Raw genomic sequence first — 27,935 nt, forward strand, 5'->3', positions numbered from 1 at the left:
AAAAACTTCTTTCATCAAGATTTGGACGATAATCACATTCTTTAATAAAATGTTTTTGATGCTGTAAAATGTAATTGAACCTTGAAGTATATGTTTTTCGGTTGCTGTTTAGGAAGCATTTTTTAAACAAACAATTAATATTTAAACAACACTTTATCATAATTTCAAAAAAACAATGGTCTTAGAAAAAAAAGATATATATTAAATATTTGATATCTGTGCAATGAAAGATGATAATCCCAACTAAACAAAAACTTAATAATATATACATTAGACATTTCATTTTGTAGATATTACTCTGCAAAATTATAAAGAAATTGACGTTTTACAATACTTTTCATGGACAAACTCAATTATGCATTGCTATCTATCATATAAATACTGATACAAACAATAATATATATTTTATTTCACATGATTGATTTACCGCAAATACATATTGTAAATATAAATATGCGATATGAGAAACAATTTTGGACCAATGAGAGAAAAGGTAACGAACGTTTAGACACATGTGGGCTTTACAAGAAAATCGAAGAAATGAACATAAAGAAATGACAAGTAAGGTAAACGTTTATGAGATAACAAGGCATTGATATGAAACCCAAGAGTAAAAACATCTTGACCAAGAAATTCAGTGTTCAGAACAAAGTCAACAGTAGTATACCGCTGTTCGAAAGACATTAATCGATTGAAACAAAAACAAACCCGGGTTACAAATTAAATCGAGGGAAACACATCAACTGAAAGACATGCCTTAGAAGTAAATATCAAAGTTTGATTAAGTTGTGACTTGAGAAAAAAAATAGTGTTCTTTCTGATCCGATATATTTGTCTTTGTAAGCATACACACATGTTAAATAATGCTCTAATCTATGCATTCAACGATTCAACGAGAAAACATAGCATTAAGTGTTCATTCCGAAACGAGTCAGGTTTTTTTTAGTATCTTTGATCTCGAGCTACGATTTATACCAACCATAAACCTATCTTTTGCTTTAATTAGTTTTAAACATTGATAAAAACGATATATTGAAATAGTGCTTAAAGTATTATAGATACAATGAATACGCGTTGACTGTTGAAAAAGAAACCATAAGTCTGAATGGTCATGGCGAACTTTTGTATTTAATGAATTAACGCTGGTACGTTGCATCTCTTTCTTAAACTATTTTGTTAATGATTTGTTGAATTTAAGGATGTACTCCTCTGAGGAGCGAAAAAATTTGAGAATTAAACTTTTTTTCTTGACCTGATTATTAGGTTTATATGACTCATCATTTGGTGGTGCACTTCTTTTTTTGTTACGGCCCTTTGAAAGTACCCAATTTTGATGAGTTTCCCATTTTTCATCAACTTTTACACATTTCGGGACTTTTATCATGAAAAAAAAATCACAGTTCCACAAGTAAACTTTCGTTCATACTTTCAATAAAGATGAAGTGGAACACTCTGAATGAATGTAACTTAAAAAAAACTATAGGTAGGTGTTAATATAGGAAAGTTTTATCATATTTTGATGCTTTTTCGGGTCAAATTTACCATGCTGATATTTTTGTCAATTTGTGGTCTTTCTCCTTTTTAGGAACAAATTGCATATTTTTTTAAACTTCTTTGTTATAAATGATTGAAAAAAATACATATCTAAGGAAATTTGAAAAGACAAAATTGATATGGGATGTACACATTGCTGGTAAAATTATTTCTTGTACCTTTCACCCATTTTCTTCAAATTTTGACTAAAAAGAATCATTTGATTGGCAATAAAATTTGAAAAACATATTACTCAAAAACTACAATTTTTTCACAGGGTTAAGTTTGATTATGACATCTTTAAAATCCATTGATATTTTCCATTTGTATCATATGTTTTGGAAATAATTCCAGAATGATATTTCAACGAGACTGAACGTCAGAAGAATACATCCTTAAAGCCTTTTCTGAATAAGAAAGTATTGTAAGTGAGTTTAAATAACCATGTCATCATGGTCAACAATGCATTAGTGAATACATGTATAAGTTCACAATTGATTTGTTAGAGAAATGCAAATATTACATACCACGTTTTCGTTAAATTATCAGGCACCAGAATATTATCTTTAAATTATAAAATTAGACATCTTCAAACTTATGTTTTTAAAGTACATGTGCAAGCGGCTGTATTCTAGTCGCATCACGATTTACTCGAATAGGCATTTGCGAATAAACAGTTGTAAAGATACAGAATGAAGTAAAACAGATGAAATCATACTATATTTATAAAACAAAAAAGGACAAATTGAATGTAAAAATTTTCTTTCAAATATGTGAAATAATCATAATAAACCAGGAATTAGTGGGTAAACCTATGGAACGCCACAGCTGTCTTATGTGGAGCTCTGATATTACGAAGTGTTGTTTTGTTATTATTTGATGACATTTTGTCTTTAAATAATATGGTTTAGTCATTACGTATTGATGTTTTAATATAACTCAATATGGAATAGTCATTATTTAATGATATTTCGAAATAACACGATATTGTTTCGTATTGACTTGATATAATTGTGGCATTACTTGATATGGTATTGTCATTACTCGATGTGGGTTCATCATTAAGTAATGTGGTTGTTTAATTAGTATGTGACTTAACGTAATTTAGTTGTTTCATTACATGATGTAGTTGTGCTATTTCGTAATGCTTAAACATAAATGATGTTTAATTCAAATATGATGTAATGGTATAGAAAAACCTTGTAGCTGAGTAACTATTGACAAAAACATGCTACATTTGAAAAAAATGACTGAAAAGATTTTACCTATTTCTGCCGTCGCCATAATGGAATCGTCGTAATTCCAGTTACGGTTATCAGTTTAACACCAGTGGTATTTAAACATTCCAAATAAATAGCAGGTTGATAATGATTAAAAAACAATATTAAAATTTGACTAAGGTTGAAAAGGTGAACGTGACTGCGTACTTTTACATCCCTCTCAACTGAATAGAACCCTGTTATTTAAACTGGTTTAATTGAAAAAATCCTTAAAACTGTAAAAGGTCAGTACAGAACAGAAGTCTGGGTTACTGGAAAGAGTATACATATATAAAGAGTAAAATCACAAAAATACTGAACTCCGAGGAAAATTCAAAACGGAAAGTCCCTAATCAAATGGCAAAATCAAATGATAAAACTCATCAAACGAATGGACAAATTACACATCTAAATTGCGAACTATTTGTAACCGAGAGGTTTCGTCTATGTGAGTTAAAGTTTGGTTTTTGAATTAATTTCATTAGTAAACAGAAAATCTGTAAATTAGCCAATTGAAACTTAACTAGTAAGGCAGAAAAAGGAAACAATTGAATATATATGGTGAACTCATTTTAGAGACAGATTTAGAAAGCGTTTATTTTACAAAAATAATTATAGGTTGGACAATACTTGATCACGTTTTTATCAATATTTAAAGCGCAAGGCGTAGAAAGGGGTATGTAATACACTTCGTTGGTGCAGTTTAGCGTTCACTTTCACAACTAATCTACAGTGAAAAGTCTTTCAAGTATAGCATTTTATAGTACTATGAAAAATAGAAGGCAAAATACCGATTTTCCATTGAATGAGAATGAGTATATTCTTATCTGTAAATGAATAGACTGACGTCACAGTAATGGTTTCATATTAATAATATGTTTTAGTTCAATTTTCTCAAAAAAAAAGGTTTCAAAATAATGCTTAAATTTTATATGCTTGCAAGTCAAAAATCAAAACTCATTTTTATCCGTATTTATGAGACTTTTGTTGGAGATGAATGGTATATGTGTTCAGCATGTCGAGTGACGGAGACTGTGTATATTTACGCCAAACATTTTTCATTTTAAGCTGAACAAATATATTTTGAAAATACCCTACAAATTTGAAAAATAATTGGTTTGATAAATGTAACAAACATCTGTTGAAGTCACTTCTGAATAATCATTTTCGTTATGAGAATTGAAATTTATAATTTTCATGACATTACATTATTTGATTTCACGAGGATAATATTAAAAGAAATGATAAGTTTGTCTTAAAAAGATTTCAACTTATCAACAGTTTGAATAAATTAAAACATTTGAATTTGATTGTTTTAGAAAAGAAACAAATTTCAATCTCTTTCTTAAGGACAAAATATTGAAATTGCTAACCTTAAACATTTTTCAATTTGCCATAAAATATTGAAAAATGAAAAATGCTAAAACGTGGAGCATTTTTCAATTTGCCTTTAAAAATTGAAAAATGAAAAATGCTCCAACGTGGAGCATTTTTCAATTTGCCTTCAAAAATCAAAAAATGATAAATGCTCCAACGTGGAGCATTTTTCAATTTGCCTTTAAAAATTGAAAAATGAAAAATGCTCCAATGTGGAACATTTTTCAATTTGCTTTGAAATATTGAAAAATGAAAAATGTTGAATTTTCATCTTTAATTTTTTTTCTCAAAAATGAAAATGTTTTTTTTTTGTGTTGAGGATTTTTCAATTTGTTTAATCAAAGTTTTGTTTTTATGCTTTAAATATAATACACATATGTGTATGTGTGAACCCGTGTATACACATCTATTACCTTACCCCGAAAAGATAGGAGAACAACAACGCACCAGCAAAATTTTGTGATGTGGCGCAGGATTATTATGCAAAAAATTATTGTTATTTCCCTTGCTTAAAACCCTTAACTTTATATTTCCCTATTTTGTTATTCACATTCAGGTTAACTACATATTCTCTTTATATCTGTCAAATCAAATGGATATTGGTTTGTTTAATTCATTCATAAAGATATTTATTTTTACTCCAAAGTTTAGTATTTGCACCGTTGCAAAACATTTGTAAACTTCTTTAAAAAGTTAATATACATTTAAGATAACATTTGAGCAATACGGACACGCATAGTTCAAGGCATATTTAACCCTGCTCGTAACAACACGGTTCGGTTATTGCCATTAAAAGATTAAGCATAGCGGAAAGCAATTACAATATGCCCTATAAAACCCTCAACGATAGAATAGCTTCACCAAAGCTGAGAGCTATTCATCAATAAATAGTAAATGAAAAATATTGTAACATAAGATTTCGTACTTTCATGCAATGGCTACGGATTTGGTGATACCCTCGTTGATAACCTAGAAAATATGTAAAGATAAAAACAACACCTAGAAAAGCTGTTCTGTTCCCAGTTTCTCTGTATAAGGTTGATTAATATGCCATTTCCCTTCTAAATACAGCTCATTTTGGAAGTCATTGAATGCTCCCTTTCTTAACTAGATAAAATGATTTAAATAATTTGTTCACTGGTTTTTTTTTTGTTTTTTTTTTTGGGGGGGGGGGGTAGTATTACTTAGCTATTTTAATACCAATAGTGCTTTAACATTTGGCATCCATCGTCTCTGTTTACAACTAGAACAAGCTGTGGTTTACATCTCCGAATCTCAATCAGAATTACTAATGCTAAATGTTGGTCCCGCGAGGTTGATGTTGAATTTTACAGCGATTTTTCTGTTTTTAACTGAAATACATTATTTTGGGAAAACTAATCAGAAATGAAGCAGACATTTGAGTCAGTGCTCGGTGGAATTAGATACGACTGTCTTTAAGAGACAAGTTTTGAAAATTATTGTATAATTGTTCCTGTGGTCTTTTATTTTTATAGTATGGTTTATTTGGTACATTTTGTGTCAATGTATAGTCAAAATATGTTTAATGTTGTCAAGACTGATATTGCTGATTACTTAAAGTTTGTTCATTTTGAGACAGATTTTCTTTTATTTGGAATGAATGTGCGGTGGCATTTTAGCTAAAAATTAACTTCAAATGTGAAGCTAGTTTACATTTCTCTAGATATAAGAAGATGTAGTATGAGTGCCAATGAGACAGTTTGCCTTCTAAGTCACAATTTTTAAAATAAAAACCATTATAAGTCAAAGTACGGTCTTCAACACAGAGTCATGGTTCACATAAAACAATAAGCTATAAATTGTTCCCAAAATGACTAGTGTAAAATGATTCAATCGGGGAAAACAACGGTATAATCTATATACAGAACGAGAAACACTTATGAATCACATCAACTAACGACAACAAGGAACATTATAGAAGATTAAAAAAAAACTGTTAAACAGACTTAGGAAGAAGGGATATAGTACGATTCTGTTGTGGTTGTCATGTTATTAAAGTTTGCATATTTTGGTTTTAGTATTGTTTCACCTATATGGTCTTTACATCGGGATTAAACATATTTTTTAAAAACCAGTTGTTGGCATGACACGGGGTATGTTCTTCTCTTAAATATTTTATAATTTGTATTATACTGAACCCCTAACGGGAGTTGCCTAATATTTCTTATGTTGAAGACGCAATCTTAAAATCAGTTTAATTAAGGTCTGGAGCTGACATGTCAGTAACTTCTAGTAGTCTGTTGTTATTTATGTGTTGTTATCATTTTGTTTATTTTCTTTTGTTACCTCTTCTGACATCGGACTCGGACTTCTTTTGAACAGAATTTTACTGGGTGTATGGTTATGCGTTTACTTTTCTACATTGGTCAGAGGTATCAGGGGAGGGTTGAAATCTCATAAGCATGTTTAACCCCACTTATTTTGCGCCTGTTCCAAGTCAGGAGCCTCTGGCCTCTGTTAGTCTTGTATTATTTTTAAATTAGGTTTTTAGTTTTTAATTTGTTTAGTATGGCGTCCATTATCACTGAACTAGTATATGTATATATATATTTGTTTAGGGGCAAGCTGAAGGACGCCTCTGTGTGCGGCAGTTTCTCGCTGCATTAAAGACCTTTTTGTGACCTTCTGCTGTTGTCTGTTCTATATATATGGTCGGGTTATTGTCTCTTTGACACATTCCCCATTTCCATTCTCAATTGGATTGTCTATTTAAAAAAATAGAAGATACAAAATTATTATGTCTGAAGCTGTCAGGGAGAAACATAAAACCCTTGACATAAAATTATCCATATTTTGAGTCAGAGATGGGAGATCTTCCTATGATGCCCACCCGTCCTCCCCCTAAAAAAAAGTAAACAACACTAAAATCTTATTCTGACATTACAGATGGGATTTCATTTCATTCACGTGAATGAGGTTGGAGTGACTCGGTTTGCGCCTTTTCCTAAATTCATCTTTTTTGTTTGTTCTCCAGATCCCACCTTTGGTGTCCCCTTGATTTCATTACCCACATTTTAATAATCCTATATCCGACCATCCCTTTTTGTAACCTCAATAGCACCCCCTCTCTATATCCCACTTCTGGGGCTACTTGCAAAATTCATTTTGATCAAGATGGATTGTATGCTCAGAATTATCAGCCTGATATGGATCAGGATAAAAGTTTCGTGATCCCTGTAAAAAAAAAAAACAGTTGTGACTTTCTGTTTACATAACGAACATAAAAGGAGAGCGGACGAGCTACAGAAAATATAATAGTATCAACAAAGAGGCAATTTCGATAAATGTTCAAATTATTTAAAATTTCTCAAATTACGAAAAGAGTGCACACGCTGAAATGTCTCGCCTTCTTTACTAATCATTGATATTATGTTGATCCAAAATCCGGGACTTAAAAACATGAAATCCCGAGGTCCTGAATGAAAAAAAATCCCGGGTCCCGAAAGGGTTAATCCCGAAATCACAAGCTTAAAAGCACCCGATCCTGACGTCCTGAAAAAGGTCCTGCCCACCCTCTATGTTGATAGTCCTAAATATAAAGCTTTACTACAACTGTAACATAAACTTAACATGGCCAAAGAAAATTAGGACAAGGTCATATAAACAAAACAAGAAATACATGTACACCTTACAATAAATCAATAAGTATAAATGACCCTTATAATAGTTTCTAAGAAACAGACTTAACCGAGAAAACTAAACACATGAACCACGAAACTAAGGTCAAGGATCTGAACCATGGCAGGCAGAAGTGTACAACTTACAAACCCATACAGTAAGTAAAGTTAACCTATTTTTTATAGTTTAAGAAAATCAGAACAAAACTAAAAAACTGAATACTGTGCAATGAACAGTGAAAATGAGGTCAAGGCCAAATAAAACCTGCCAGACTGACATGCACATCATTAAATATTTCCATACACCAAACAAAGATTACATATTGCATATATAGTGTTCAATAAAATATCGTCATTTGATCTCGGTGGATCAGCATCGCGTTGTGACTCAGGTTGGATTGGTTGATTTGACATGCATATATGCCTACTGGATCAGAATTCGTGTCGGAGGCTCCTCTGATTCTACCTCTATCTCTACCATCACGCCCACTAGTTCTGGTATATTTTGGTGGTATGCCTGTGTTGTTTGCGAGAATTCTACGTATTTTAAATGACAATTAGAAGAATTAAAGGGAACAGTATTTATAAACAGTATGTATATGCAATATGATGTTGATGATAATGACGAGAGCGTAGTCAGTTTACGTTTTGAAAGTGGAAAGGACTTAGACTGGTCGATGTAAGAGCGGTCTATAATCGCAGAAAAGTGTGTTAACATCGTGTTGCAATCGAAAAAATCGTGCATGTATTGTAGTTATGAAAACGTGATTAGCGTAATAAATCGTGATTATCGTATTGAAGACTCAGAATAGAGCTTTCTTACAAATTGACGAAAGGTACGAACGAAAGTAAAGGGAGCACGTATTTCATTTCTACAATAACAGTTAAAAGAGTCTTTGTTTATCCAGTAAAACAGCATCCTTTCTAAATCAAGTTTATTTTAAAAAAAAAATAATATCGCAAATAATACACGATTTTAATATAATCAAACAGAGAAAAATGGTGTCAAATACACTTACGTCCGATACGTTACTTACGCAAACCACGAGTACACACATTTCCGCGGGAATTTTTTAAGCACGAGTTTCACGATTAACATTTCAATGACATTATTGAAGTACGTTAGTCTAAGGCCGTGTTCACACCAAACGCCGTGTAGAGTAAACATGTTTACAATTAGTTTAGTGTAGTGTACACTGGTTTCACATTACATTTGTTCACATCTATACACCGTGTTTAGCTACCTGTACATAAGCACGGCCGACACTCGGCTAACCGAGAGTTTGGTCGGTTAATCTATATTGAGTATGCGGCTTTATCGGCGGTTGGTCTGTTAATCGGGTTGGTTATACGTCTGTTAAGAGTAAAACTCACAATTTAATGTTAAACTCTGTTAAATATACAGATTTTTGCCATATTATGAGAACCACATCAAAAAAAGAAAAGTGTCTGACAAAATGATATCTATCATAGAACATTTTCCACCAGTAAAAAAAATGCATAGCCTGCGCAGTTTTAAGTAAAACGAAAAGGCGTCTCGCAAGTATGTGGTTTTTATGCTTGTACGCATAGCAATATTTTGGATAAAAGGCTAAAAAAACATTTTTATATATGATTTAAAGGACACAAAATAGTACTTTGGTTCTAAAAAAATAATTGTCATTGATAAATATTTCATAATTGTTATATAAGTTGAGTAATACCACATTTTAATGAATATTAGGGGAATACAGTCTGTTAATGGGTTGGACAATTTAAATCGTGTCAGTTAAGAGTTATTTAGCCACAACAATAGTCTTACTACCTTTAGTTTATATTTTCACATTGAAAAAAATGAGATGTACATTTTTTTATGTACTTGTGACGAAAAAATTACAATACGGTGCAACAGTATCCTTATAGAAAGAGAACTTTTATTTTAATTTTATTTCTTTGCATTTCATTGAAGGGTGTGTCACTTCAATATAGCGTTATATGGACTGATTGACCGCTCGAATTCGCACGAATTTATTATTTACGCCAAGTTATCAATCAGCCTTATTTTTTTTGTCTGTTCAAAGTCTGTAACATCTATGAATCTGTTATGTATTGCAATGCAACTGGTTAAATTCCATGCGTTTTCTTTGAAATATTAAGGCTTTTCTACCTCAAGAATAGATTACCTTATGCCAGCGTCACACATTGGCGTATAGACCGGCGTGCACCAAACGTACAGAGAAAATTGACAAAGTCGGTATACGTTAGTTGCATGCCATAGGAACGCTTAGCAATAGTTCAAAGCGCGTTGCATAAGTTTTTAGTACGTCGAAATACAAAGGTAAAATTGAGAAAGGAAATGGGGAATGTTTCAAAGCGACAACAACCCGACCATAGAGCAGGCCAAGGCCACCAATGGGTCTTCAATGTAGAGAGAAACTCCCGCACCCGTAGGCGTCCTTCAGCTGGCCCCTTAAAAGATATGTATACTAGATCACACAAGACTAACAAAGGCCAGAGGCTCCTGACTTGGGACAGGCGCAAAATTGCGGCGGGGATAAACATGTTTATGAGATATCAACCCTCCCCCTATTCCTCTAGCCAATGAAGGAAAGTAAATACGCATGATGAACATTACAATCACAGGAAATTTGTATGCAGCATAAAAAACATACAACATACGCCAACATACGTTTCCAGTACGCCCAATACACGCTTAAAGCTCGTTTTGCACACGTTCAAATATGATTGACAGGTTAAATGCATCCAAAATTACTAGCGTATTGGCAGCGTAAATGATTTTGAACACGCCAGTGCTATATACGCTGATGTGTGACGCCGGTATTAGTTGTGTTTCCTTAATGCTTTTCAACTTCGTATTTTATTTTGCCTTTTAAACATTTTTTTCGTCACTGATGAGTTTTTCGTAGACGAAACGCGTGTCTGGCGTAAATATAAGGCGTTAATATAAAATTTCAATCCTGGTATCTATGAGGAGTTTATTTCCGGTATGTATTGTCTTTTGAAATTAATATTACTTTGATATTACACTTTTTGAAACCATTTCTATCGATTTTCAGATTCCATTGTCTAAACTTATGTTTCATTTTTCATGTGTTGTTTCCATATATTTTAGCCACTAATCTTGAGTCTATCCCTTTATTCAGATAACACCCCATATAGCAATTAAATTATGCTTGTAATGTCATTCATAACTCTTAACAGACCAATTAACAGACCGAGTTTTATACATCCGACCCATTAACAGACCACATTTTTATTAAAAATTAATTTATGTCACCAAAATACAGTTTTTCGTGTAGATTTTTTACATATTGATGTTAAGGCCAATTAAAATTAATTGATAGATTTTCATCCCCGCCCGCCCCTCTGAAATCTTCCCGCCCCATTTTTTTTTTTTATTTTTGTAAAAAATACGATTTCCGGATTTTGTTCATTTTCGTTACCGGTAACCGTCGATAATTTCGTTTCATGTGAAACTTTCGGTTTCAAATTTCGGTTTTCGTATTTCTTAGAGTATTCTTACTGAATGATTAAGTCGATATATTCTGCTGATCTATGATGACAACATCATTTACCGAGAATAGAGATTGATTACTACATCAACTACCACCGCTCCGAGTCTTGAATGCTTCAAGGCTCGGCTAACAAAATAGACCTAAACACTTGTTTTTAATGAGCACCTGTATATAGGATTTTAACTTTCACAAAATGTAAAGATATTAAATTTTCTTTGGACTTTCATGCGCAACACACAGTGGCAGAATAATCAGACAGTTGATTGCGGCCGCTTAACTGGAAGAAGAAGAAGAAGAAGAGGGCGTGAATTATTCGGGTTACGAGTAATACCTGTGTCAAAGAATGCAAATCGCCGTATGTCACAAATGACGCAAATGTTTGTGAGTAAACGAGTAAAACACCTTGGATTTATTTTATTTATACAATGACTTTGTGTCAAGAAATTAGGACTGTGAATGAAACCCAAAAGCGTAAGAATCGTGGAACACATTTGACTGGAATAAAGAAATTGACACAAGCATGAACTTTTTAGATTGCTGATCGTATATTGAGTTCAGAAAATCGACAAACATACGCATTTTTAATTTATTAATTTATAGCAAGCTCTTAGATTTAGATTTAGCCATGCCTTTCGTTTGTAGAAAAACAGCAAACATCCTCTGTCCCAATACCCTCGATAGAGTCATTAAAAAACTTTATGTTCTACATTGTAATTATATATAAATATTTGCATCTTGCATATTAAGGACCAACCCTATTATTTCAACACTGTTTGAGTTTTCATTTTATTCTGTACTTATCGTACTCGTGTTGCATACCAATGCATAAAGTTGCTTCATTTTATTAGGACAACAATTAGAAAGCAAAATACATTTGATGTAGGTAGTCCAACTGAAGAGAGCATTTTTCCACATTTCTGCTGTTTATTATAAAATGGGTTTCAAAAGCGGCAATTACATGTAGAACAGTGGTTGACAATCAGAGATATATATATACGAATTTGAAAAAGCGGCACCAGTATATGGAGTATATGTGTCTCAATTGATACGTTACTCTAGAGCTAGCTCAAAGTACATTGATTTTGTTGAACGAGGACTACTGCTTGCTCAAAAGATGCTAAGACAGGACTATGAATCAATCAAATTTAGGTCATCACTCAAGCAATTTTATGGTCGCCATCATGAGCTGGTTGGCCATTATGACAAAAGTGTGTCGGAAATCATATCTTAGTGATATTCTTCCTCAGTCATAACAACCTTCCATCATTACCGAACGGAACAAAGAAATAACATGACGGGTGCCATATACGGTGCAGGAAATGCTTACCCTTCCAGAGCACTTGATTTCACTCCTGGTTTTTAGTGGAGTTTGTGTTGTTTCCTACTTATTATTTGTAACTGTTGATGTAAATGTCTTTTTGTTTTATGAGTCTTTGGTTACTCCTTGGTTTTGATTGTTATTGTCTTATGCACGATACCTTATGGATGTATTTACATGATATAAGCTTATCATTACACTTGCATATATATGAATAACACGTGACAAGGTTTCATATGAAATAAAATTTAAAAAATAAAATCCTCCCACCCGCCCCATTTTTTTCAAAAATTTGGATGAAAATCTACTAATTAATTTTAGTTTGCCTAATATGGTAAACAAACATAATGCATGTCTTTTTTCGATGTTCAAAATATTGCATGCAAGTAAACTCAACCAACTTGTCATTTTTATGTACATTTTGTGTGTGTAAAATGTGTATAAATTTACTGATGAGTAACTCGCCTTTTCATTTTATAGATCGTTAATTGAAGCTAGAAAAAAAATAATTACACTGGATTCAGTATTCCAAATCGTTTTGTCAGACATGAATAGTTTTTATGATATAAATATAATTAAAAAGTTATACAATGAAACATACTGACCTTGCAATGATTTTCTCGATAACACCTGATTAACAGACTTTAGCCAACCCGATTAACAGACCAACCGCCGATATAGCCGCATACTCAATATAGATTAACCGACCAAACTCTCGGTTAGCCGAGTGTCGGCCGTGATAAGATATGTTCCCACTTGTAAACTATATGTCATTTAAATGTTCATTACGTAGAACTAAATTCAAAATATTTGGACAATTTTTCTAGCGATAAGGGAACAACCATTTGACTTCAAAATGGGGGTGGGGATTGGGGGGGGGGGGGGGGTGGTGGTTTGGAATGAAAATATTCCGATCCCCAATTTGATAAAATAAAAATGTTCATACAGATGATAAAAAAATATTATGAATCAAGAGTTCCCCCATACATTATAGTGTTAAATATTGAAAAAAAAGAATTTGATCACCAGCATCGAAAAAAAGGAATAAAAACGTACGCGCGAAAAAAATCTGACTCAGATAAAAAAAAAAAATAACCCTCCCCCTTTTTTAAGTTAAGTGGTTGCTACTTTATAAAAGCCATTTTTATCATTTGTAGTAGTTTGAATATACTAGAGATGTCTCGATTACGCATTAGAAAACGTTAGCTGCAGCAGCGTGCTTACAGCCGAAAAAAAGGATTGAGATATTAGGGATCACTACATTTTTATCTTTTCTGTTCGTTTCAAATGGTATTTCTTCTCCAATGAGTATTTAGTAAAGGAATAGGGTAACGTTTTTTTTATTTATTTTAAGTGTTATTTAACGGATCTGATATACTAGACAAACATATCATTTACCTCACACTTTTTTTAGTCATGCATTTATGCGTGAATCGTTGTTTGAGTAAAGACCAGTGGCGAATATTTCTGTGTACGTCAAGTTGATTCGGGAAGACCTTTTCAAATGAATTAGGCAGCAACTATTTACTTCATTTTTTGTGGAGGGGGGGGGGGAGCGGAGGACGGGGGACGTGAGCTATTGATTTTTTTCAGGACAAATTTTGGTGACAAGTCAAAATCAATTTTTACATTATAAATAGTGGCAGCTGAGGGTGAAACAAACAATTTTTTTTTCAGGGCCAAAAACTGGAAACATATTTTGTTTCCAAAACAAAATCCATAGCTCACCACCCCACCCCCTTGCCTTTATGTTTTATACTCAACAATAATAATAGCCTCCCCCCGAAAATCAATTGGTAGCTGCCTTATGGGTTCGGCAATGATGCTGCTTTGAGTCTTGATCAGGGGTTAATGAAGTTCGTTATTTAAAAAAAAACAAAAAAAACTGTAAAATTTAGACAACAATTTCTGTAAAGAACTATACTAATAATTATCAAAAATATCAATTTTACTCAAAAATAGTTTCCTCCTTAAATATATACACGGTAAAACTAATGTCCTAAATGCCTAGTTTTGTGTACACTTAACCTACACAAGGCCTACATTGACTATCGACTGTGTGTAGATAAAACATCATTTAAACTACATGTACATGTAAACATTGAGTTTTATCAATGGGAACGCAATTGTGTTTAGTTTACGTGTGAGTTACACTAACACAACAACGATTTTAGGTCAATGTGAACACGGCCTAAATTTAACGACAAGATTCACATTTATTTTTATTTGTTACAGTACACTTTCTGCAAATTGTCAAAGTGGAATATCGAGATTTGCAAAAAAATGATGCTACAATGTTTTTTAAAAAGTAATGTTGAATAAATCTAGAAAAAAAGACTTTGTTTATCAAGAAAATAAATCTACAATTTTGCACCATATATATGGATTTTATAATGACGATTTAACAGTACACATGTTTGGAAGATAGACGCGAAGTTGTCACTTATCGTCCAGTGGCTAATATTTCACGAATGTTCAGGACTATAGGCAAAACGCAGTTATACGCTAAAATAACCGTTCCATTGCTCCGGTGTATCATATATACACATTTAGGGGGGGGGGCAATGAATATTACCAGGGGATAGGCGATGATTCAAAAGTTATGAAACGAGCACCAGCATATGGCATAGTATGAAGATCATCTTGTTTTCTTCCTTTGTTTTATTATTTTGAGCGTTGCAAATTTTGAATCAAGGAAGTATATGTGATACTGTTAGGGAAGAAGACAATGTATTTGCTTTGACATTTTATTAGGTTACACAGTTCAACATTGTAATATTGAAGAGTGGGGGAGGGGCCGGTTTTTCGTCTTCTAGGGGCATTTTTTTTCGTCTGACTACTATATATCTAGAATATTTTGTAGTGTTATCTCCTTTCACCTGGTGGTGTATCAATAATCATAATATTCTAACCTATCGTAAGTCCCTAAATCCTAAATATATCTCAAGAAAAATCCAATTTTAATAAGTGTCGTTGCATGCACGATAATTGTCCGAAGTACCACAACTATTATTTAAATATGTCAAAATAAAGGATCCCTAAAACGAGTCTTACGTATGATTCGTCAATCATACGTACCTTTCGTCAATTTGTAAGAAAGCTCTAATAGGCGTGATGAGAACGTGACCCGTAGCGGGATCGTAGTAGCATCGTGAAAACAATGAAAATCCAAACTTTCATCCTGCTCGTACCGGGACCTCACCTTTAAGATCGCGGTTAGCGTGGTGCAATAATGGTCTAGTGTGACTTGGGCATAAAACATGCTCCTTGTTTCTCTACCTTTCCTACTGATCAAAATGAGCAACTGTTTCTTGTCTTGAATTGTTGATACCGTACGTTTCCTGCTTTCATCGTGTCAGAATACATTTTTTAATAATCGTGAAATATATATCACTTATTGTTCAGTAATTTCAACTGTTGATATTATTGTTATTGGTCGAACGTAATCAATAAACATAATCAATACCGAAGAAACTGTGCTATCTTATTTTTTCTTAGTTTCCCAGGTAGCAAGTACAAAAAACATCACCAATTGATACATGTACATTTATAAAAATTCATATAAGCATGTATGGCACATGAAAATAAATAACGCTGCGCTCTCCATGTATTCATTTACTCAATTCGTGAATGGAAAGCTCTGTAACTAAACTGACGAATACATTGTACTAGTGATAAACTTTGTTTTATTCATAATTTCACAAAAAAAAGATGTGGTATGATTGCGAGAGAAACAATTTGTTCCACCAGACATTAAATGATGATGAAGTGAACAAGTATAATTCATAGTACAGTCTTCAACATTGATGAAAACCATTACCGCACAACAAGCTATAAGAGAATCCAAAAAGAAAAATTTAAAAACAATTCAATTCATTCGAGAAAAATTAGTTTTACGGCGCATATATAGGACTCTTAGTGATTAAACTCGTTTTATGTGCACAACCATCCCCTTAACATTGAACAGCGATAAAAAGCATATTATAAAAACAGTTGAATCGTTTCACAAATGATATCGGATATGTTCCTTACGTCGTAACTACAATCCCCTTCCCTTTCATGAATGTGACCTACCGAATTAGACTATTTACCGGATTTGTTATCACATTGGCAACACGACGGTAGCCACATGTGAAGTAGGATCTGCTTACCCTTTCGAAGCACCTGAGATCAACCCTAGTTTTTGGTGGGGTTCGTGTTGTTTATTCTTTAGTTTTCTATGTTGTGCCATGTGTACTATTGTTTGTTTGTTTGTTTTCTTCATTTTTAGCCATGGCGTTGTCAGTTTATTTTAGATTTATGAGTTTTACTGTCCCTTTGGTATCTTTCGTCCCTCTTTTGAAAAGACTTTTCAAATAAATAAATAAATAAAGAGCTCCAGTGAAAGAGCATGGTACTCCTCTTGTCTTTATGCTTTAATGGCATACGATACAGTAGAGATCCCTCGTTGATTTTTTCTTAAAATTTTGATAGGTCAATTTAAATGTGTACTTTTTAAATATGCAAAGAAAAAAGTACCTTCATGACTTACTTTTAGAGATAATTTGGTTCGAAATTTGCATATTTGGAAGAAAATCCCTGAAATTTAATAAATTATAACTTTTAAAGAAAGTAACAATATTTTTGAACGAAAAGTCATAACTTAATCGGTTTTTGTAAAATATTCCCTTGATCCATGACATCAACATGCTGAAACAAGTTTAAGGTTAAACCAAATCATCATGTTCCGGATTTAGATTGCTATATCCGAAATAAAAAATTGACCATACTTTTGCGTCTTTTCGGAAGTGCAGAAAAAAATTGATCGTTGTTTTTTTCCTGAAATTGGCGGAGTGTTCTTGAAACAGTACTTGATTGATTGCAAAAGAAAACAATTGGGATCCATGTGCTTGTTTTTTCAATAAAAGCCATACATCTTTATTTTTTACGACGTCTGTCAGTATGGCGCTAAATTACGTTAAATTAAGTTTTAATCGCAACAACGTCGTGTAATCATTCCCGCCGTACACGAGTTCGCTGTCAAGTTTATGCAGGTGTTTTTCAAAGCGTTGATACTTAATATAAATGAAGGATTCTAGAAGATTAATTTGTCAGATGTAGATCTGCTAGAAGTATAAAGGTGCATCTCCGTCCGACATTAGTTCTAAATTGCTTGATGTACTGTAGGATGATAGACACCATTATTGACATGACAAAATTTGAACCAACTATAAATTAAGGTGGTACCTAACACTTTCACTAAAATTAATTTGGCTCGCTTAATTTTGATAACATTTTGACAAAGTATTTACTTGGACCCTTTAACAAAAATATAAAAATTTCAAAAATTTTGAACCAACTGTTTTGTCAGAAAAATTACACTGGTTATATAGCAGTTTGACAAACTCTAATTTTGATCTTTCAGAAGCTTATTATTCCCTTTACAACACAACGTAATTAAAACGTTTAGCTGATTTTACAGAGTTATCTCCCTGTAGTGTTAGGTACCACCTTAAGTGAGGCGATCATACCATATAACCGTCAACAATGACAAAACCGATACCGTATCGTCAACTTTAAAAGGTCCCGACGTACTTTGATTTTATTTTTTTTACACTCAAAAAATAATTATCTTTCAAATTTAAATTATGAGCAGTACTTCTTGTTTTATAATAAGAGCTGTTTTGTGCAATTTAACTCATGCCATTATTGCATCAATCGACCGAAAATGAAGTTGTAATATAATATTTCATAGGAAGTACTGCAGCCGGTATAAGAGAATGATATTAATGATATCTTTATCAATAGATAAGTTACATAACATTTTTTATACGGCGTATACGTATGAATATTTGCATACTTGTTTGTCTAGAAGAAGAGCTATATTGAAAACCCTTTGTTCGTCTGTCTGATCGTCTAACTATACGACGAGTTTTAACGTGTGTACACTTTCTGATCTGTCTGTCTGCAGTTAGTGTGCATTTGCCGATACTTCAATTTTTATCTCTCAATACATTGAAGTAAAAAATGTACAATAGGGACATGCTTATACAAATAAGAAGACAAATGACTAAACGACTAAAACCCATACCGCATAGTAAGCTATGAAAGGCACCTACATGACAAATGCAAAAAATCTCAAACTTACGGCCTGATTTAAGTACAAAACAATGAACAAAATACAAATATGATGAACAATCATAGCAAAAGACACCGTTAATTACAAGCCCTTTTAACAGCATGTGAACGGGCGTTTTCTTGTTTTGGTCTATTACATCCAATTTCATATACAAAAAGAATACATGTACAACCAATTAAACAAACTAACGTGTGACAATGCTGCATCTATTGGTAATATTTTGCTTAAATTCAAACCAAAAACGAAACCAATATATTTTTTGAAATCTTTTTAACGGATTTTTATTGACGGTTTTTCTTCATACACATACAATATTATATTGTTTTTAAAATATCAATTAAAATCGGCTTTTTTATGTACCAATTTCAAGTCCAGAATAGGATTAGACACTCTCTTTACTTATTATTCTATTTACGAATAGAGGTGTTATACGACCTTGTCCACCAATGAGAGTCTCGCACATGCAGTCGGTTTTGTTATTTCATTGACAGTCTGTTAAATTTGGCCTTACAATGACAATTCACCGTAAAATTTGGAGGCTGCCAAATGCTAAACAAGAAAAGAATTCAAGATAGTATTATTTACTTCGAATTCATTATCAATAAATGAAAATAACTGTTCTCGTCATGAAAAATATTGCACAGCTGTACAACACGCCGTAGTAAATGACTTTTGTGTATGGATTTCAACACCAGACCAGATTCGGCTACCCTACACGCCATAGATTTTGTTAAATTTTTCTCATTAATTACGGGTTCATACGTTTTCTCATTTCTTTAAGTTTCATTAAAATAACATTTGGATGTCATAAATGTGCAAAAATATTTGCCGCTGTACGTTAAGAAGCTACCAATACTCATAATTAGCTATTGCAGGTCGTTTTGTTCCGAATTTTGTTTTTCAGCATGTTAAAGTTTAAGCAACGAATAGTAAGATAGATCCCAATTCTTTGAAATATTTCTTTCTCTACGCTGTTCCGTCTTTCCATGTTATACTGTCAGTACTCTCTTTTGTGTCTATCACCATTTCTTCAATTTCGTCATGCAAAATTTTCTTGACCGTTCCCGACATTTTGTCAGAAGAAAAAATCCCCAAAACTGTACAACATCAAATCAGAAATTATATAAAAATCAAAAGGGTACTTAGTTTAATAGATATATTAACTAGTCACCGTAGTCTAATCATTAAATACTGAAAGCATTTGTGATTTATTATCCGAAAAACTGGATAAAAGCCTCATTTTTTTATGAATAAAAACTCCATAACTCCAAAAATGTAAATGTTTCATAAAAGTTGGTAAAAGCGTGTTTGAGTTATTGTCCAAAAAACTGGAAAAAATCCCCTTTTTTCAATATAAAAATTCATAACTAAAAAACGTAAAATCTGAAATTTATTAAAAAATTGAAAGGTAGTTTAAGTCAACAGATTTAAACAGTTCACTAAACTGTCATAAAATTTTGTTTAAGTGTTTATGAGTGATTGTCCGAAAACTGGAAAATCCCCCCTTTTTTAAGCATAAAAATTCATGACACGGAAACGTAAAATCTGAAATTTATAAAAATCAGAGCATACGTCAATAGATTTAAACAATTCACCAAAGTCTCATTAAGTTGATGGAAGCATTTTAGAATTAGTCTCCCTTACGCGTTTTTTATTAATTGTCCGAAGTGTGGACGATGGACGGACAACGGTATACCATAATATGTCCCGTTTTAGACGGGCGTATACAAACAAAGAAACAAGTTATAAAAAATGCTAAACATATAGTACAGATACAAGCGTGCTCGATGTTTGTGATAGAGGGAGAGGGGTTGGAAATTGCTGCGAGTTTTGTTTATCCAAAATCGATTTTACATATGTCCGTTTTTTACAATCAATATTTCACAAATTAAGTTAAGAATAAGGAATCAGTGAAAAAACTATGTAAATTAAGTATTTTTGTATTATTCTTCATTGAACTTTTGATGTTGTCCCTTACTTTGGCTTTGCGGAAGCGTCGACCATGTGCATTTTACGCTGTCATCATTGCAGAAGTTGAAACACTATGTATTTCCGTTGGTGCCCCCACCCTTTTGTGGGGAAAATTTGGTTGATTATATAGGAAATCGCCGAAGCATGACTTGACTCCCTTAAGGTCAGTCAGTGCCACCCCTTATGAAAAGTTCTGGATCAACCACTGCTGCTGTCGTAAATGATGGTAGCGAGGGTTAACTGTCGCTAATGCTTTACCAACTCTTGCTTCACACACGTTGATTCCTTTGCTTGATAAATGTAACTACTAGTATTTGTTCCATGTACATGATGCATACGGTTTGAAATTCGATCATTTGTGTCGATCTGTGTCGATCTGTTATTTTTTCCTTTTTGTATTTCAAAAGAAGATTGTCACTGACTGAGACCCCTTTTTTGTGTCGACATATTTGTCCTATAATATTCGTTTTGCTTTCACATATTGAAGATGTAAAATCATATTAGACATGATAATAGAATGTACATAATACAGAACCTCGGGGAAACTGTTTCATGTTTGTTGAAATACTATTCACATAATTATTATATATTCTTTGCTACATTTTGTTTTCGGTAAAAGCAAATATAAGAAGTCTTTCATTCTTCGAAATATACATTTATCACACATACATGCATGCAAGTTAATTTCATATTTTCTTTTATAAGATGATTGCTTATTTGAAATTCTGCGAATGAAATTGTGAATATCATAAGCTTGGGAAAAACAAGTTTGTATTAAACAGATTCAAAATTAGGAAACGCTGTACAATGTAGAAAAATACAAAATTGAAAACATATAAAGTTAACTAGCACAGTGATCAGAATAATTTAACATCTACACCCATCCCTCCCCATCCCTTTCGAATCGCGAACCCTGCTCCTTGAGCATGTACAGAAACTGACATGGACAATATCTAATATTCTAATATTTTCTCTTCTTTTCTAACATGTTTGACACATTCAGCCACGATATGGTTCAATGCTACTTCGTCTACTCCGCATCGCCTAGTAATTCCATTTTCAGAACAAAAACGACTTACAGAAAGAAAAGACAAAGAAAAACAAAAGTCAAATAGATAGACAGATAGCAAGATATATACAATGAATGACAGGGCCCGGTTTCACGAAGCTATCCTAAGACATGTCATAAGACATATCTTAGGACATGTCTTATGATCCTCTTATGACTATCCTAGGACATATCTCAGACCTAGTATCTCAGACGAAGCTGTCTTAGGATCATCTTAGCTAAGACATCCTAAACCTGTCGCAAGTTCTTTAAATTTTCAAATATAAATATGATCTACGGAAAAAATCATGTAAATGTAGTATGTCTTACCATAAATTATTCTAAACGTATTGATTAATATAATGACATAATTTGCAAAATAAATATAAAAAAAATAAAAGTAATTTATATATAAATTATCTTTAAACAATACATCAATATAAATATGAAATTTTCAATGCAAAATTAAGAAAAAAGAATATAAAACTAGAATTGCCATTGCAAGCAATAGCAGATGTCACCCTTCCCCCTATTGCCACTAAGCAGCAGCCATTTCAATCTTGTTGAACAGTAAATGAACAAATATGCATGGCTATTTATCTTTTTGTAAATTTTCAGTATATTCAGCGCATTTTAAAGTATTTCACATTTATACCATTTCCATGGCAACGGCAGCCATTTTGAAAATTTCAAAGTCAAAAGTCTCATCTTTACTTGTCAGTTACCAATAATATCAAATTTCATTAAGTTAAAACCATTTTTGGAATTTTTGACATTTTTGCAGTTTCCATGGCAACCGTGGCCATTTTGAAAATTCCAACTTCAAAAGTCATATGTAGACTTGACAGTCAACAATCATATGAAGTTTCATCAATTTTAAATCTTTCTGAAATTTTTGCTCCTGTATCCATGGTAACATAGTAGTTCCAATGATTGTCAAAATCATTCAAAACCTGTATATAGTGGACAACTATATTGCATAAAAATTTGATGATTTTAAGTTCAAGCATACCAAAGTTATTCACCAAACCCGGAAGTTTTTGGAGCATTTTGACCTTTTTGCATTGTTTCCATGGAAACGGCAGACATTTTGGAAATTCCAATGCCAAATTCCACATCTACCAAAGTTGCTCATCGTTATGCTAAAGTTTCCAAAAAATTGGAGCATTTTCATATTTTTGAAATTTTTGGTGTAGTTTCCATGGCGACATAGTAGTTCCAGTGATTGCCAAAATCAGCCAAAACCAGTATATGGGTGGCACCTTCATTGTATTTAAATATAATGATTCTGAGTTTTAGCATCTCTAAATTATTCACAAAAACCAAAAACTGGAATTTTTCACAATTGTTCCGTTTCCATGGAAACGGCAGCCATTTTTTATGGTCTTAGACCCTACTGCAACCCGAAATTTTGTGTTCCTCATTATAGTCAACTATCATTAAGATTGGTTCCATTGTCTCCAATAAAACTGCCGGACAAAATAGTTGGAAGAATAATAATAATAGTAAAGAAACAGAGGAAAAGCAATATGTCACCCGACATTGTCGATCGGGTGACATAATTATGACATTGTTTTGGTACAAGTGAGTTGAATTCAATTTCGACTTTATTGGTTATATAAAAGGTTAAGAGATAAAATCGTGCATTTTTTATATCAATACATCGAACTTTCATTGTTGACAAATCCTGATAATCCGTCAATGTATATATGTTTTAAGCAGGAACAGGAGAATAGATAATTAGATAATAATAAGATATTTTTTTTCAAAATTAATATAAAAAATGAGTGTAATTTATATAAGTAAACGTATAACTATCCTAAGACCATCATAAGACACCTCTCGCGTTGTCCTAACTTTATGACCAACTTTAAGAGATGTCCTAATTTAGGACCGCTTTGTGAAACCCACTTAGGACTAAGATATGTCGTAAGACCATCCTAAGACATGTCTTAGTCCTAAGACAGCTTCGTGAAACTGGGCCCAGATTGATAGATCGAAAGATAGATATAAACACGTAGCTACAAAGACAGCTATATACATTGTATATAGATAAAAAGAAAGAATGATTCTTTGTGGTCATTATCGTACTTGTCAGTGTACCATTCTTGTTCGGAATTTGTTGATACCACACATAGTTCACACACACACACACACACACACACACACACACACACACACCTTAAAAAGATCTTCAAGACATATTGCGCTTAAAACAAGACAAAAAAAAAAACGGAAATAGTAAAACATTTAATAAAAAGGGACAACAATTTAAACATTTAAAACGCCTACATTGAAACAAATTACATTTCGTTCCCATTATTAGACATTCAAATAATGAACATTTTTCAAATTTGAATATTGCACAGTAAAATGAAAATTGAAAAATTGGAGCATTTTTCATTTTTCAATATTAAACGTCAAATTGAAAAATGCTCCACGTTGGAGCATTTTTCATTTTTCAATATTTGAAGACAAATTGAAAAATGCTCCACGCTTGAGCATTTTCCATTTTTCAATATTGTAAGTCAAATTGAAAAATGCTCCACGTTAGATCATTTTCCATTTGTCAATATTGTAAACTAAATTGAAAAATGCTAAAGGTCAGTATTTTCAATATTTGCTTTTAAGAATGAGTTGAAATATGTTTTGTTTTCTAAAGCAAGCAAATACAAATGTTTCAATAATTTTAAACTTTTGACAAAATAAAATCATTTTTAACAGAAAGTTATTGTTATTTGTTTCAATATCTTCTTTAAATCAAGAATATAATTTCATGAAAATAACAAATTTCAAATCTCATAGAGAAAATGGTTTTTCGAAAGTGATTTCTATAGGTTTTTGTTACATTTTTCAAACCAACTACCTTTAAGATTTGCAGAGCAATTTGAAAATTTATTTTTCATTTTAAAATGAAAAATGTTTGGCGTAAATGTACACGGACGTGACTGGAACAAATGTCAGTGAAACTAGGAAATGCAACCTCAAAGAGATTGATTTTGTCAACGAAATTGACCTGCAAAAACATCAACCATATACAGGTTACCAGTAAATATTTTACATTCAATCTATATGTTTTCATGTATGAAAATATTTCAAACAGAACTTGAAAATTGACCATTTATACAGTTACACTTGCTGACCTGTTATCTGTATTTCACATTTACATGTCCGCCCATATGACGGCTAGAAAGAAATGCAATAGTAATGTTATAAACTTTAGATTCCAGACAATATGTTTTGTTTTCTAATGAATTTGATGTTAAGTACATAATGCCACTTTAAGTTATTTGTGAAAATTCAAAAATTGGCCTAATACAACTAAAGCAAAATATGTTAAAAGGTAAACTAAATTTTTGGCATTTTGAAAATATATCAACAAATCTTGTTTGAATTTTCTGGTGTATCAAATGAGAATAAAAACAATTACAGAGTGTGGTGAATCTAGGATTTAGAATTGGGGAAAAAAAGTGGCAGAAAATGCCAAGAAAAACAAATCATAAATTAAGTGAAGCTGTCAACCTCTTGACAAAAAAAAAAGAAAGACAACGAAACGAAACGAAAATAAGTTCACATAATACTAAAAAGAAAATGTATGCAGCACGAACCCTATAAAACTAAAGGTGATCTTAGCTGCTCCGGAATTGTAAGCAGATCCACTTCTTCACTTGAAACCCTTCTTCCGTGTAGACAGGAGGCCTTTATAAATAAAATCGTGGTAGCAAATGTAGATAAATAATCAAATATATAGATATGATCATAAATGCAAAACGTGTTTTGTAGACAAAGCCTTTGATACAGAAGCTGTTATATTTAGCTCTATGTGAGTATTATCCATGTTATTAAAACAAACAACATCAGGAAACATGTGAACAAGTTTCATAGTCTCATAGACACTATTAAATCCATGCTAAACATATTTTGTTATGGCAATGATTACTATTTTCTTCATTATGTATTTCAACACAAATGTTTAGGTGATCATATATAAGCTTTACGTTTGTGGAAGTAGGAGGTATGATAGCTGTTGAATTATCAAAGTAATAACTAATCCAAGAATTCAAACAACGAAGTCATATTCACGATTCAGGGTCATTCTCACCGCCTGTAATTCATAAACAAACAGCATATACAAAGTAAAGGCACAATATAAATCAAACACTCTAGAAGGATATCTTTTTCGATAATTAATTTCTTTGATTCGTATTATTTTTATTATAATCTAAAAATTAGAAGATATTGTATGATTACAAGTAAGACAACAGAACTAATGGCGTCGAAGTTTACAACTATAGGTCTACGTACGGACTTTAACAATGAGCATAATCTTCACCTCATATAAAAAAGAAAATGTGATATGATTGCCAATGAGACACAAGTCTCAACAAGACACCAAATGACATAGAAATTACCAACTGTAGGTCACCGTACATCCTTCAACAATGAGCAAAGTCCAAACCGCATAGTCAGCTATAAAAAGCCCCGAAATGAACTATGAAATGCCTAAAAATGACATGTGCCCTTACAATAGTAGAAAATTTCTTTGAAACCAATTTTAAATTGTTTTTATGCTACATCATATGAATGAAATTCACATGTGAAATTATTTGTTTATATCTGTATTGAAAATCACGGTATATAACTGCAACGAATGCAGTGACACATTTTTATTTTGAGTTCCTCGGGACAGTACATACATTGTTTTTGAGTACATTGAATGCAACCTTGTCTCCTATGTGTTTATACTATTTTCGTCGTTTTCTATCGACAATAGATATTGGACGTTTCAAAGACTGCGATTCTATCGTAAAAATGAAAATAGTGGTGTTTTCTTTTGTATGAATAGTATGTTTGTATGCATTGATATTTGCCTTAACGTTGTATTCTCTGATTGTTGTTATACATTTAAGGTATCCTGTTACTATTTCCCGTTTACGTTCTTGTTAGACAACTGTTTGAAAGATCCACGGTAACAAATTTACCAGTACCTTTCTACAGGAGAGAAAAGTCACCAACACATGTTGATAGAGTAAATAGGAAAAAGAAAGGGTCGATATGTCCTATTTTACAAGGCGGTCTCGGAAATAGATTGTTTCAATTTTCTACTTCGTTTGCTGCTGCAAGAAATAAACAAATGGAGCTTATCGTACCTCCCGATGCTGAAATCCGAACAGTGTTTGCAATTAATGTGACATCCGATAAACCAATAAGATTATGTAAGGGGTTTCGAAAAGTTTTAGATAACGCATCTCCGACATACAACAAAAATTTACTAAATTTTAGTTCTGAAGATAACATTCAACTAGGATATGGACTTCAGTCGTGGAAATATTTTCACAAGTATGATACGGAGCTACGGAAGCAATTAAGATTTCAAAAGCATATTCAAAACACTGCAGAACAGACGATTGGGAAAATATTCCAAAAAAGAAAAATTAAGTCTCGGAAGAGTATTACTTTGGTAGGTGTTCATATAAGGAGAGGCGATAAGATAGGAAACCATGATGGATTTAACATTGCTACACCTGAGTATTTAAACAGATCTGTGAATTATTACGCTAAAATGTATACAAGTGTTTTATTTTTAGTTATATCAGATGATATAGCTTGGTCTAAAACAAATATGCCAACTCATGTTCCTGTAGAATTTATATCCTTAGGCAAGCGAGAATTTGATATGGCAACTGTCGTTGCTTGTGACCATACAATCATGACAATAGGAACATTTGGCTGGTGGATCGGTTACTTGACTGGTGGTGAAGTGGTGTACGTAAAAGATGCTGCAAAAAAGGGTTCACGATTTGAACGCATACTTAATTTTGAAGACCATTTCTATCCACAATGGGTAGGACTTTAAGCAATTAAATTTTGACAAATTTTGTTTTAATGTTTTATTTATTTTAAGCAAACATATTAAACATGAATCATCTTTCACCTTTGACGTCTTATAATTAGTCTTGTAGAAAATTTACTTCAAGAAAAAAAAGAAGACATGAACAAAAGTGCAGTAAAAAGATATTTTTGCGAAAATTATCAGTAACTACATAATAAACATTTGGAAATAAGCTGTGTCTCCTGTCGTATTCTTATTTTGAGAACTGACAACTAAATTTTACGAACTGATTGTCCAAATTTATCAATGGTTGTTGCTAAATGTG

At 32.4% G+C, this 27,935-nt stretch overlaps 1 long non-coding RNA gene across 1 annotated transcript; it reads left to right on the forward strand.

Annotated features, from left to right (window-relative positions):
- The first annotated feature begins 449 nt into the window (after positions 1-449).
- Positions 450-27,715, forward strand: LOC143042563 (uncharacterized). Its single transcript, XR_012968047.1, has 3 exons — positions 450-566; positions 25,561-25,600; positions 26,688-27,715. It is a non-coding gene; the product is annotated as an uncharacterized LOC143042563 (long non-coding RNA).
- The last annotated feature ends 220 nt before the right edge of the window (positions 27,716-27,935 follow it).

The sequence above is a fragment of the Mytilus galloprovincialis genome, chromosome 1, assembly GCF_965363235.1.
Source record: "Mytilus galloprovincialis chromosome 1, xbMytGall1.hap1.1, whole genome shotgun sequence".
Lineage (NCBI taxonomy): Eukaryota > Metazoa > Mollusca > Bivalvia > Mytilida > Mytilidae > Mytilus > Mytilus galloprovincialis.